Source organism: Callorhinchus milii, unplaced genomic scaffold (genome assembly GCF_018977255.1).
Source record: "Callorhinchus milii isolate IMCB2004 unplaced genomic scaffold, IMCB_Cmil_1.0 Scaffold15, whole genome shotgun sequence".
In the NCBI taxonomy this organism is placed as follows: domain Eukaryota; kingdom Metazoa; phylum Chordata; class Chondrichthyes; order Chimaeriformes; family Callorhinchidae; genus Callorhinchus; species Callorhinchus milii.
Window position 1 is genome coordinate 1,170,396 of NW_024704756.1, and position 15,510 is coordinate 1,185,905.

Below are 15,510 nucleotides of genomic sequence, written 5' to 3' on the forward strand. Positions count from 1 at the left end.
ATTGTGGAGTCCTGTAGCTCAGTGGTTAGAGCACTTGCTTTGCAAGCGAGAGACCTGAGTTCAATTCCAGGCAGAGGGCGAAACCTTGGGCAAGTTTCCTTACTCCACACAGAGCCTAAAAATAATCCCTCCAAAACCAAAAACAATAATAAATTGGTCATTTTCAATCTACGACTGTTTGTGGGACATTGCTGTGCGCAATTGGCTGCCGCGTTCGCCCACAAATATACAGTCAATTCACTTTACAGTGGGTTCTGTGAAGCGCTTTGGGACGTCCTCCCGACGTGAAAAGCTCTATATCAAATGCAAGGATTATTATTATTACATTTAACTCCTCAATAAAATAATTGGATCCCGGGACTTTTGGTTGAGAGGAAGAGGTTGGGTTTTTAGCCTAATGCGTATTCTCACATGTCTCAGTTGTTCTCTCTGAACTGCGGCTCCATTGACAGATGTTATGTTCCTAGTTATGGTCGTTATTGTCCAAACCAGTGATGACCTGTTGTAGAGCCCAGGCAGGCTTATGACCCAGGCAGTGTGTTGCACAATGGTTTCTAAGGATGCAATTTAGCTGCACAGTGCAACTAAATAGTGCCCTTATTAATCTCCTGTATGTGCACAACTAGAATTCTCTTTGCTCAATAATGAGTGACTGTGTATATTTTCACAGCTTTGTCCAGTAGGACACCCAACCTGTTAGGGCTTTGGCTTGCAGGGTTAACAGGAGCTGAGTGGGATGACTCCCTGCCCCCAGTGACTGGTCTGCCCTTCCAGATAAAGTTAAGGATAGAAAGAGGTAGAACGTTAGTGACTCAGACAAAGAGATAGAGAAAGTCATAGAGAGAAACCGAGCGATAGATTGTCAGCTACTCAGTAAAACACAGACCAGCAGTGGTTGTGATGTCTATGCTGACCAAATCTCACCACTTTACAGTCTCGCTGTGCCTGAGCCAGCCCACACTGAGGGCCACGGTAGAACATGTGTCCTTCTAGGTTTGAACTCGCCATCCGAGAGCGAAACCTTAGGCGAGTTTCCTTACTCCACACGCCTAGCAGTAAATAGGAACCCAGGTTTTTAGTCGATTGGTGGATTGCTTTTCCGGAGGTAATAATCCCTCCAAAAAAAAAAATAATTTGGCCACACTGCTTGTGAGATGTCACCGTGTGCAATTGACTGCTGATTATTATTTATTATTAAATGGAGAGAGAAGCCTGTGGGCATGAGACAGAAGGTGAGTGAGGTGGTGATAATTAATAATGATAATGCTTGTGTTTGCTATAACACCTGTTATACACCTCAAAACCCTTCACTGGGAATTTCTGGCAAGTATATTTCCTCTCAAGATTTTATTTATAGGTGAACAAGGCTGACAATTTGCCCACAGCAGATGTCCCATGAACAGCCATGAGGTGAGTTACCAATTTTATTTGGGAGAATTGTTGGCCAGGACTTCGGGAGAAAGAAACTCCCTTCTCTTTTCGAGTAATGGCATCTTTAATATCCACCTGAGTAGGCAGATGGGACCTCAGTTTAAAATCTGATCTGAAGAATGGCACCAGTGCTTTCCCCTCTCCCCCCCTCCACCACTACCCACCAATCTGGACTACATCTTAAAGTCCTTGCATGAGGTCTGAACCCATAACTCACAAATATGCATGTTATTCTGTCCACCTGTACTCCACTTTATTTAGGATCTTATTTAAATCTTATTTAAATAAATCTGCCATCGAATGATATTTGGACAGAGATTAAAAAATGGATTTTTTTCACCGCAGTTTACAGTAATTTTGAGTCAAACATAATCCTGATTTGTGGATAGTATTTCCACTCAATTTGCCGTGTATTTAGGGATTGATCATTTATGCTAAGCTCCCGCCTGATCCACTGCCTGCGTCATTGGTTCTGGGGCCACAGCTGCAACTTCTAAATCTTTAGGTTTATTTGAACTACAATGAAAGGCTGGGTTTGTGCTGTCTGGAAGCCCCTAAGGGTGAGAAGTGGATTGGGTGAAGTGTTCAGGATTATGAAGGGGCGGTGGTCTGTTTTTTAAGGCTGTTTTATTTTGTACTGAACAGTAGAACCAGAGATTGAAGGGGGGTAAATTCAGTACAAATCTGTGGAAGCTCTACTTCAGTGAACGTATGGAACAGACTCCCTCGGGAGAGACGGTAAAAGCAGGAAGTGTTGATTCTTTCAAAAGAAAATTAGATAGATTTGTGTTAGGAAATAATATCTGGGGATACAGTATATAGTTTGGGACACGACATGTCAAGTGGACTGCCGGGATGATGAAAGGCAAATTGATGGACCTTGGTCTTCTTTCGTCTAGCAAATTCTTATGTTCTTATATCTGTTGCAGAGCATGTGCGATGCACTGATTGACCTAAATTAGGCTTATATATTAGTCACAATAACAAAACTCGATATTACTGCCAACCTTTATGTCCCATTATTAAATAACCCAGTTAGACACTGTTATGTTCTCTGCAACAACAGATCGATTGTAGCTCTCCTCTCAAACTGATAACTCATTGGTTCAGTTCCCCTCTCAGTGTAATACAGGGGGCTCCAACTGTCCGGTCAACCGCCAGGTGGCACTCTCGCACATGATCAGAAAGAAGGAGCGATAGACTGCGTCATTATTGATTCCAATTAAAATGTTATCTGAAGGGAATTTCATGCATCTAAACATAAAACTATTAGCTTAAACTCTGATAATTATCGCTCCTTCCTCGGGTCTTTATTGAGCACGTGCGAGAGGTTGACTCGTTGTATGGACTGGTTGGTGACCCCTGGTGAGCTTGGTGAGGAATTGCTGGTTGCCAATGTAGTTAGCAAGGTCCCAGAGCCACTAAAACCTCATACACACTAACTCTCTGACTAAATATCAGATCCTTGTCTGGAACTTCAGATGCCTCACCACCTTGGCCTCTGCCTCCCTCTAACTCCAGCATAGGAAGAGCAGAGGTTCTGGGTTCAACATGAGCTCCTCATGTAAGGATCATTCAATTCACTTTACAGTATATCCTGTGAAATGCTTTAAGACGTCTTGAAGATATGATAAGGTGCTATGTCAAATGCAAGGATTATTATTATTATTATAGTTAACTCTTTTGCATACAGAAAGATCGGACACGTGGCCATGAAGTGAAGGACAAATTTTATTTGGGGGATTGTTGGTCAGGACACCGGGAGAGAGAAACTCTCTTCTCTTTTCAGATAGCGCCGTGGGATCTTTAACACCCCCCTGAACAGGCAGACGGGACCTCGATTGAACATTCTATCTGAAAGACGACACAACTTTTCTGACTGGAGAGAAGTGTGCAGTGATGTCCCCCGGGATCAGTATTGGGGCCACTGCTGTTTTTGATCTATATAAATGACCTGGACTTGGCTATAGGGAGTACAATTTCCAAGTTTGCAGATGATACTAAGTTAGGAAAAGTAGTAAAAAGTGAGGAGGATAGTAACAGACTGCAAATGGACATAGACAGACTGGTAACATGGGCCGACAGGTGGCAGATGAAGTTTAATGTGGAGAAATGCATTTAGGGAGGAAGAATGAGGAGAGGCAATATAAGCTGATGGTACAATCTTAAGGGGGGTGAAGGAACAGAGAGACCTGGACAGACACGATGGGCCGAATGGCTTCCTTCTGTGCTGTATAATTCTATGATTCTATGATCTCAGCATATCAGTGGACTGCATTAATGTGCTGGAACCCCCCACCACCACCACCACCTTGCGCCCCTCTTCTTCCTCTATTGATGTTGTCCTAATGAGGACAGTAGTGCCATTACGTGCAGTCGGCTTGACAGATGCTCCCACATTTACAAGTATTGAACTGTCCATTAGTACAGTGAGAGGCATTAGGAGCGGTGAGAGGTGAGAGGTTGTGTGCTAGATGTCAGCCTTTGCTTAGAGGACGCAGTGTAAGAGGCAGGTGGCCAGATGATGTGTTTTCTCAGTTCACAGGGGTCATGAGATATTATTTTAATTAACTTTTCACAGACGGTCACAAACTCTGATGGCTAAAGACCCTCCCAGTGAAGTATTGATCACACACAGACCAGCTCCACTGTGCTGCCTTCATGTTAAGCCAACAACCAATGTGCCAATAAGTTACTACAGCGATTTATCACATCATCAAAACATAATAATAGAATAATAATCCTTGTATTTGATGTAGCGCTTTATCATGTCTTCGAGACGTCTCAAAGCGCTTCACAGAATATACTGTAAAGTGAATTGACTGTATATTTTGTGGGCAAAATGCGGCAGCCAATTGTGCACAGCAATGTCCCAGAAACAGTCGTGGATTGAAGTAACTAATTTATTATTCTTTTTTTTTTGAAGCAATTGCTATCCCCGGAAAAGCGATCCACCAATCGACTAACAACTGGGTTCCTACTTCCTACTAAATAAACAGAGGTGTGTGGAGTAAGAAAACTGCCCAAAATTTCACCCTGTTGGGAATTGCCAGGTCTCTCACTTATGAGGTGAGTGATTTAACTATTGAGCTATAGTACTCCATCTCAAATATCTTGATTTACTGTAGAGTGTGATGCACACCAACACAGCAGACGATTGGCCTACACTAATGTCCCATTATGTGAAAGTGTAATTTTATCTAGAGATTTGATCGAGGACTCCACTATATTGCCCGCCTCCGAATGTATTTCACAGCCAACACAGCTGAAACCCTTCCTCCCTTCCCAGCTGGACCACAACAACAACAACTTGCACTTATATAGCGCCTTCCACGCAGAGTAGCCTCTCACGGCGCTTCACGGTAGTGGAGCCTGACTCTGAACCGTTGGGGATGGGGGCGGGGAGTAGACCATAAGCACGTTCGAAAAGGAAGGTTTTCAGGCGAGACTTGAAAAAGGGGAGAGAGGGGGCAAGGCGGAGGGATTGAGGGAGAGTGCTCCAGAGTTTCGGATCACTATTCCAATGTTGATCTGCCCAGCTCCACCATACACAAAATCCAATTAATCCAAAACTCCGGCCCCGATATTCACCCGCACAAAACTCTGTACCCCCATCACCCCAGTCCTTGCCAGACTCCACTGCCTGTCAATTGCTGAACAGCTCAAATTCAAGATCCTCTCACTTGTTTTCAAATCACTTCATTTCCTCGCACTTCCCTACCTATCCAACTTACTTATCCCCAACTCCACCCCCGCTCAGCTGGCTCCGGCCACATGTTTGTCCCTCGTCCCCTCTGCCCCACCATCAGTGGTCATGCCTTTAGCCACTGGGGGCTCTTGTTCAGGTGGACGTTAAAGATCCTACAGCACTATTTGAAAAGAGAAGGAAGGTTCTCTCTCCCGGTGACCTGCCCAACAATCCCCCAAATTGGTCACTCACTCCATGGCTTTTTGCGGGATGCTGCTACGCGCAATTGGGTTGCATTTGCCTACAAATATTGTATACACAGTCACTACACTTTCCAGTATATCCCCTCCACAATGAATCCTTGCAGCTCTTTGAGACATCCTCCCGACATGGAAGGCGCTGTATCAAATCCAAGGATGATTATAATTATTTATCACTGTGTGGGTTAGCTGGAGAGGTAGAGAATGGTTATACAGTACAATATAGGGTTTACTAGGCCTGTGATGGATGGAGTGGAAGTAACGCTGTTTTACTGTATAAATATCATTGTGTTTTACAGTGTAAATATCACCTGTCAGCCACTGGGGGACTGTAACTCTGTCTCGGGGTCTGTTCCCAGTGCCCAGGTCCCTCAGGTGCTCACAAACCAGGGGAAGGAATTAAGAGCACTCGCTTTGCAAGCGAGAGACCTGGTTCAATCCCAGGCAGGTCAGGGCCAAACCTTGGGCAAGTTTCCTTACTCCACACAGAGCCTAATAATAATCCCTCCAAAACCAAAAACAATAATAAATTGGTCATTTTCAATCTACGACTGTTTGTGGGACATTGTTGTGCGCAATTGGCTGCCGCGTTCGCCCACAAATATACAGTCAATTCACTTTATGGTGTGTTCTGTGAAGCGCTTTGGGACGTCCTCCCGACGTGAAAAGCGCTATATCAAATGCAATGATTATTACTATTATTATAACACACAGTGTCACTTTCAGGCAATTGGCAAATTGGCTGAAAGTGATCCGTCAATCGACTAACGACCGGGTTCTTACTTAATGCTGGATAAGTAGAGGCGTGTGGAGTAAGGAAACGTCGCCTAGTATTTCAGCTTGCCCAGGAAACAAACCCAGGTCCGCTCGATTGCGAGGCGAGTGCTCTAACCACTGAGCTACAGAACACCACGATATCAGATTTAAACACAGCATCTTCCCCTCTGGGTTCCCCCAGCTGTGCCAGAGCCCATGGGCACTCTCCGGGGTGGGGAAGGAGAGGTGAGTGACCAGGAAGTCAGAGCTATTTTGATGTAATGGCTCTGGTGGATAAGAGAACAAAAGAACGTTCTTGCAAAAGGAAACGCTGAGCGTGTTGAAAGCCTGAACGGAGGCTCATTAACTGAGATTAACTTCATTATCAGCCTGCTTTCCGACCTCAGTAATGCATTCTCTGTGTTTGGTCAGCCGGCTGTCTGGCACAGGCGGAAGCACATCACCCTCTACACAGGGAAATTTCCATGTCTGGAATGGAATGCGCACTCTCTATCTCCTTCGAGGGATGCTTACCTAATCCCGGAAAGAATTAGACACAGGAGCCAAGGCTTGGGGACCCCAGAGTGTGTGTTGGGGTAACTGCTGGAGTCTAACCAACTATAACACACAGATTGCCATTGATATGCCTCTGAAAGCATACATTTCAAGATCATGACTCTCACATACACATCCCTCCTGCCCTCACTCCCTGTCTCTCCGACCTGCTTGTACCTCTCCTTTTCTGTGAGTGTGTATATGAGAGTATGTTTGTGTCTGTGAGTGAGTGCATTAGTGTGTGTATTTGTGTGTATGTGTGTGTGTATGTGTTTGTGCATGTGTGATTGTGTGTATGTATATGTGGGTGTATGTGCGTGTATATGTGTGTGTATGTATGTGTGCGTGCATGTGTGCGTGTATGTATGTATGTATGTATGTATGTGCTTGTGTATGTGTGTATGTGTGTGTATGTATGTGTGCGTATATGTGTGTATGTATGTGTGCGTGTATGTGTGTGTATATATGTATGCATGTATGTGTGTATGTGTGATAATGGGCCCTGAGACGCTGTCCGGCGTGGAGGGCGCTGTATAAATATAAATCCAAGTTGTTGTTGTGTGTGTGTGTGTATGTGTGCGTGTGTGTGTGGAGGCAGCGGTGGTTTATTCACATCAGACTCCTGTGTGTCTGAGATTGAATCAAACCCTGGAAAAGCCCCTTCTCTCTTCCTGTCCAGTTACCAGTCAGAGAATCAGGGCAGTGATTTGGTCTCAGACACTGACAGCCCATCTCCTGTAATTTACACCAATTGATGACAACTCCCCTCAGAGAGCCTGCTGCCTGTGTCTGCGCTGGGCATCGAGGCGTGACGAGGCATGACTGAGGCGTGTCTATATGTGTGTCTATTTGCTGATTCCCCGTGCTCTGTGCTGTGTTCCGGTGGGAATTCATGCAAATGCTAACCTTTGCCGGGCAGCGCCTGAGACAACGGCTCTGAGATTGGAGCCAGGCAGCGAGCAGGGAGGGGGATTGATTAGTGCTGTCAGCAGAGGCGAGCGATAATGGGCTCTGGTTTACAAATAGCCCATAAAACAGCAGTCAGTGCCGGGAGTTCAGATAGTCCCTCCTTTGTATCAGCCCATCATTGACAGGCACCATTGCAGTGGGTACAGCCTGATGGATTGACGGACATATTTTCTGTCCAATTATTCCCACTAAAATTTCCCAATTAAATTTTCTACTTGACTGAATTCACGGTGCCTCCACTATGTGAGAAGTCATTTCTGGCACCTCAGACCGAACAACTCTATTATTATTATTATTACTATTACTATTACTATTATTATTATTATATGAGAAGGTCACAGATCCCTAACCCGGCTTTGTGCTGATTTAGCTGATTACAGGCTATAATCAGCCCAAGGACCTGGGGAGCCAGAGTGGCTGCTCTGCGATGTGGGAGTGAGGACTGGCACCTGTTTAGGTGTGAAGCCCCATCCCCTGGCTCTGCTCACCCCCACACAGCTCAGGCCAAGGCTCAGGAGCCCCAGAATGCTGTTGGTAACTGGCTGAACACATGTAGCTTATCATTATAATAACAATCCTTACATTTGATATAGCGCCTTATCACGTCTTCAAGATGTCTCAAAGCTCTTCACGGAATATACTGTAAAGTGAATTTTGTGGATGAAACGCAGCAGCAAATTGTGTACAGCAGTGTCCCACAAACAGCCGTGGATTGAGTGATCAAAATTTTTTTTATTGAAGGGATTATTATCACTGGAAAAGCGATCCGCCAAACGACTAACAACCTGGTTCCTATTTACTGCTAGGCGTGTGGAGCAAGGAAACTTGTCTAAAGTTTTGCCGCGTTCGGGAAATTGAATCCAGGCCCTCTCACTTACGAGGTGAGTGCTCTAACCACTGGGCTACAGGACTGGACTCCATCATTGTGAACGTTGACTAGTAAGCTTCCTGCCCACTTCTAGTTTGGAAATTACCCTTCTCATTAGGACTCTGGCTGATAGGGATAACAGGAGCTGAATGGGAATTATCCCTGTCTCCAGTGACCAGCCTAAACATCTAAGTCCTGCTAATGAGCCACCCTGATGGACACTATCATCAACACCAACAAATTACATTGATATAGCGCCTTTCACATCGGGAGGATGTCCCAAGGTGCCGAGTACTGCGGACCTGCCTGGCTTGGGAACCATGTTCCCTAGAGAGACCTGCACACAGAGGGTAAACTCGATTCCGATATTGCAGAACATGGGAGTGTTTTACAAAGTAGTGAACACAGGACCTCTCTGACCTGCTTTCCCCGCAACCTGCTTGACTGGTTCCGACCTTCTGCATGTCCCTCGTGCCCCTTCCTTTCCCGTCTTCAGGTTGCATGACAGTGCCGACAGTCAATTCCCCTCCCCCCCGGCTCAGCGTCGTGCTCCGACACTGTCAAGCGCTCTGAGATGCTGCGCTGAGTAAGGGGCACTGTGTAAATGCAAATTGTTGTTGTTGTTGAGGAATGAAGAGAAGATGGGAACTAAAGCCAGGAATCTGGTGGCATTTCTCACAGCGTTACCACCTGCGTCAATTGATGATGAAGGCAGGCCTGAGGCAGGGCTGATAAGCCTGTCTCTCCTGTGTGTGGTTAATCTGTGTGTGCTTAGTCAGCTGTACTGTTATCTCTGGTCAATGAACATTTTTTATATTTTCTATCTGATCTCTGTGTCTCTTCTTAATTCTCTTGGTCTCTCTCTCTCTCTCTTAATTCTGAGCCTTTTGAATTTTTTTTGCTTTGTAACTCTGGCTTTTATTTCTTGCTCTCTCTCTGTCTCTGAATTCTATCTTTCATATGTTTGCCTTCCTTTCTCACTTTCATGGAGTTATAGTGATAATTCTTGCATTTGATACCTCATGTTGAAATATCTCAAAGCAGCTTTACAGTAAATATTGTTTCAAGACTGTGAATTTTATAGGCAAACACACCAACCAATTTACACTCATGAGCGTCCCACAAACAGCCATGGACTGAGTGGCCAATTTTATTTAGGGGATTGTTGGCCAGCACATGGGGAGAAACTCACAGTTTCACAAACTCACAATAAATACACAGTCACTACATGTTGCAGTAAATCCTGTGAAGTCCTAAGAGATCTCTTGATGACATGATAAGGCGCAACATCAGCTACAAGTGGTCTCCAACCCAGTGATCACAGGTCTCGTGCCTGGAAATAAAAACATAAATTTTAATGTTAAAACTGTGGTAAATATCACTCCTGTCTCTTGTTTTTATTGAGCCTGTGTGAGACACACCACAGAGGCTCAATAAGTTGCCTAGTGACGATTGATCGGGTGGAGAACCCTGGTGTAGATCACTCTCTGGGATACAGAGACTGAGCTATAATAAGCCAATAGAGTCTATTTGATTCCCGAGCAGGATGAAACCTTGGCCAAGTTTTCCTAACTCCACACGGCTCGGTTTACCCAGCAGTAAGTTGGAGCCCACTTGTTAGTCGATCAGCGGATCGCTTTCTGGGGGTAATAATCCCTTCAAAAAAAATTATTCAGCCACTCAATCCACGACTGTTTGTGGGACACTGCCGTGTCGCAATTGGCTGCTGCGTTTCACCCATAAAACACACAAGATGTATTCTATAAAGCGCTTTGAGACGTCTCAATAACATGATTAGGTGCTGTATCAACTGCAAGGATTATTATTAGGTATATGAATTTTAATTTTTAAACATGAGCTCATTAACAGGTCCACAGCTATTTAGCCAAACAGCTTCCAGCACCAGTTCCTCAGGAGTATCACAGGGAGTGGTGATTATTACTGAACCTGACAACCGGGTGTCTGACACACACACAGAAACACATCATCGTGATTGACAAATCAAACCCAGAAAGTATAAGCCGCACCACCACCAACAAATGACATTTACCTCAGCGTCTCTCACATCAGGAGGGCGTCCAAAGGTGCTGGACAGTAAAGGATTTGGACTCGAGCTGGGGGTTAGGATCAGGAGGGGTGGAGGGCAGGGAGGGTGGGGGTAGGAAGGTGGCCAAAGACACGGTCGAAGAGGAGTATCTTGGGACAGGACTTGAAGAAGACAAGGAGGAGGGAACGAGGCGAAGGGACAGTGGGAAGGAGTTCTAAAGCGGTGGGGTAGAGAGGCTGAAGTTTACATTTTTATAGTGATGGTGTGGCAGACCAGGCAGGGGACATGGAGCAAGCCAACAACAACAACAACTTGCTATTATATGGCGCCCGCCACGCAGAGTTACGTCTCAGAGCTCTTAACGGTGGCGGAGCCTGGCTCCGAGTTGGGCGGTGGGGGAGGTGACCATAAGCACGGTCGAAGAGGAAGCTTTTCAGGTGGGACTTAAGGGCAGAGAGGGGGCAAGACGGAGGGATTGAGGAGACTGTTCCAGAATTTCGGGGCGCAGTGGCTGAAAGCGTGACCTCCAATGGTTGGACGGAGGGTGCGAGGGACGAGCAGGAGGCCAGTGCCAGTTAAGTGGAGGCACTGAGTGGTGGACTGGGGAGTGAGGAGGTCGGAGAGGTCGGGAGGTGCCAGAGAGTGAAGGGATTTGAACACCAGAATGAGGATCTTGACAAGTAGATAATGCTCAGGTTGACAGGAGCAAAGGCGTAGTGGACCCAGAGTGTACGTTGAGATAACTGCTGGAGTCTAACCAGCTAAAACCGCATAGCTTGCCATTGATATCGCTGTATGTGGTCTTGGAGAAGGAAAGGCTTCTCCTCACTCTCCTCACTCCTACATCCACTGCTGGTCTGTCAGTGGTGAGCGCCTGCGACTCAATCGACTAAAACAATTACCACAGGAAGCGGCTGATGGAAATGTCAAACCAGAGCTTGCGAAAGGTTCTGGCAGCTCTGGTGTCCCCTGACACGGCCTCACATTGAACCTCTTCATTAATATGGATACCAACCGGCAATCGAACAGACAGGCTAATTTATACGGCTCATTTCCGAAATCAGCCCCGTTGGCTTTGGGATGTGAAGGGCTGAAAACATGAATACCATAACAAATTGGCGGCCTGCTGGGTGCCTCTCAGCTCTGTCGAGAAAATCTAGGACAGAGAGCTCCGTTCACAGACCATCATAGAAACCCGCTGTCTCCTTAAGCTGGGCGTGTGCAACACTGTACTCAAAGAGACTTTGATTTTCTCTGGAGAAGAGAGCTACTCCTTTTGATGGGATCGCTCACTTTTTTCTCGCTATTTGTTTTTTTTTTATCTCACTCAATCCACGACTGTTTGTGGGACATTGCTGTGCGCAACTGGCTCCCACAAAATAAACAGTCACTCCACTTTACAGTATATTCTGTGAAGCGCTTTGAGACGTCCCAACGACATGATAAGGCATATATCAAATGCAAGTATTATTATTATTATTTCCCCTGCTTGTGCTAAAACATCATCCGAAATCTCTCCTCTCCTCCCCAGCCTCTCCAGTGGAAATTCCCCAATTGGTCTTGAGAGATGATTCCTAACAGCTGAGAAATACAAGTAGACTGACTCGCTGGCAGTAAATTGTCACTCGTCAGCCTGTAGAATTGAAACGTTATCTTCAATATTTTACTGTTTGTCATCATCCTGATATACTCCACTTTCTCAGTGCTGGTTCTGATCTGTATCCACATTCTCTTCCTCCCTTTGTTCAGCCTCTTAAGGATCTTTTCAAACATAATCATGACTGACAATAAGCTCTCACAAACCGTGTGCATTGCTGGGACACGCTGAGCCTGGGCGGGTTACGAGGCCTGGTTAACATCAGTGGGCGGATCGATAAATAATAAATAAGCCTCGCAATTTATTATTTATTTGGTTTTATAGCACGGTATCTGTTGAATTCTTCTCAAAGCTTAATTACTGTAAAATGTAGTGACTGTGTATTTTGTGGGTGAACACAGCAGCCAATTTGCACACATTAATATTCCAAACATGAGGTGAATGAGCAATTTTGGGGGAAGGCAAAAAAAGGGGCAGAAATTTGATATCAGTCAAAATTCACAAATATTTACACAGAACATACAGCATGGACACAGATCACTCGGCCCAACCAGTCCGTGCCGGTGTTTACACTCCACATAATCTCCCCCAATCCTTGCTCCCTCCCACACCGTTCCATTCCCCACTCCCTCATGTGAAGGTCTGGCTTCCTCATTAATGCACCTATAAATTAAAACAGTTTGGAACTGATGTCAGGAAGCATTTCTTCACACAGAGAGGTGTAGAGATGGAATCAATAGAGATGACAGACAGAGACTTGAGTGGTAGATACTTGGATTAAAGGGCTCTGCTGAAGAGTGGGGCATTGGGAATAAAAGATCTGCCAATTAGTGGAACAAGCTCAATGGGCTGAATGGTCTCTTCTCCTCCTATGCTCCAAGCAAATCAGAGCTTAGTTGTTCCGATGCCTTGGGAATTCCTGAAATCTATTGCCCGCACAATATTTATGTCCTTGTAAAGGTTACTCTTTACACTGGAGATGTGAGAGTGGAGACACTTTAAAGCTAGGCTTGGACTGTTTACAACTAGGCAGTAACAATCATAATTCTTGCATATGATATAGCGCCTTTGCCCATCGCTGAGATGTCTCAAAGGGCTTCACAGAATAATTAGTAAAGTATAAAGTGAATTGACTGTATATTTTGCAGGTGAAATACAGCAGTCAAATGTTTCACAACCAGTCATGGGTTGAGTGACCAAATTATTTTTTGAATCATTTTTTGTTGTTGTTGGTATTATTATCCCTGGAAAAGGATCTGCTAAACGACTAACAACCAAGTTCCTACTTACTGCTAGGTAAATAGAGGCGTGTGGAGTAAGGAAACTTGCCTAAGGCTTTGCCCTGCCTGGGAATCAAACCCAGGTCCTCTCGCTTGTGAGGTGAGTGCTCTAACCACTCTACCTGAGAAAATGGGGTTCCTTCCATATGCACAGAGCTCACCAGGTAACAGCTAGCCACATCTGGTCTGTAAATTCTGGTATCAGTGTCACCATCTGTGCACGTACAGTGCCCCAGGCAAGAGGGCGAGATTCCTTCACACCTGCTGTTGTGTGTGATGGAGCCCCCGGGAACAGCTGGCCACACAGCCAGAGCCAGTCAGCAACAGATGTTACATCTGCAGCAGCAGGACATGCAAGCCTTGTTACTCAATAACCCCTATTGCCATCTTACTCAATAATGATGATGTGACGTGCTGAAGGGGAACGCTGCATCATCAGAGGTGGCGTCCATCATATGCTAAACCGTGCAGATTGTCGGCCAGGACACTGCAAGAAACTCTCTTTCAGAACAGCCACAAGGGGATCTTTAACGTCCACCCGAGCAGGGCACAGATGGGGAGTTTGGTTTTAACGGCCCCTCTGGTGGTCCAGTCCATCTCCCAGCTCAGCAGAGTGTCACCTTAGACTAGGTAATAATCCCTTAAAAAAAATGTGGTCACCACTGTTTGTGGGACGCTGCTGTGCGCTATTGGCTGCCGTGTTTCGCCCAGAAAATACACAGTCAATTCACCTTACAGTATATTCCGTGAAGCGCTTTGAGATCTCTTAACAACGTGATAAGGCGGTGTATCAAATGCAAGGATTATTATTGTTGTTATTATAATGATAAAGAGCAGCACAATGGCATAACTGATCATCTTCAGCACTGCTCTGCCCTTTACCATGTGTCTAAATTATTTATTCCAGGACACCACACAGTACCCAAATATCCCACTAAATCAGGGGCCAGTTTTATTTTCTTATCTCAATTTTTCCTGCAGGGTGGAACATGGTGCGAGGAGAGGGAAGGAGGTCTCTGTCAGAGGTGCCCTCTTTCGGATGAGACGTTAAACTGAGCTCCGTTTGTCTGTTCAGGTGGATGTTAAAGATCCCGTGAAGCTGTTCGAAAAGGGAGTTTCTTCCATCCGGTGTCCTGGCCAACAGTCCTCCAAATAAAATTGGTCACTCACTCCATGGCTATTTGTGGGACATTTCTGCGTGTAAGTCAATCCACTTTACGGTATATTCTGTGAAGCGCTTTGAGACATCTCAATGACGTGATGAGGCGCTGTATCATGTAAGAGTTATTGCAACCAGTTCTCTCACCACCATCGAGACTGCTGATGGGATGGACGGAAGCCAGCAGGAAATACCATTACAAAGGCCGCAGTACTGTGCTACATGTTTGGTGGGAATGTCTGATCTTTGCTACAAAACACAATTGTGGCGCTGAGACATTCTAATTATACCCTCATTGTGAGTGAGCGCGTTCAAACATTAACACATTCCTCATCAGAGCCCTGACAGATTCTCACACTCCGTTTCAAATCCCTTCATGCCCTGGCAGCTCTCTGTATCTCCGACCTGCTTACCCCCCAACCCACTACCCGCTGCCTCTGCTCAACTGGCTCCGGACTCCTGCTTGTCCCTCCCTGTTCCACCGTCGGTGGCTGTACTTTTCTCCTTAGAGAAGACTGTTCTCCTTAGAGCAGGGAAGGAGGGAAGGAGTGAAGGTTGAGGGGAGATTTAATAGAGGTGTTCAAAATTATAAGGGGATTTGATAAGAGTAAATGGGGAAAAACTGTTTCCTCTGGCGGGTGGGTTGGTATCCAGAGGACACAGATTTAACATAATTGGCAAAAGAATCAGAGGGGAGACGAGGAGAAATGTTTTTACCCAGAGAGTTGTTTCGGTCTGGAATGGCTGGTGGGGGCAGATTTGATAGTAGCTTTCAATAGGGAACTGGGTAGGTACTCAAAAAGGAAAAAAATTGCAGCGGGACTAGTTGGTAGCTCTTTCATAGAAAAAGCACAGGCACAGTGGGCCAAATGGCCTCCTTCTGTGCTGCAATATTCTATG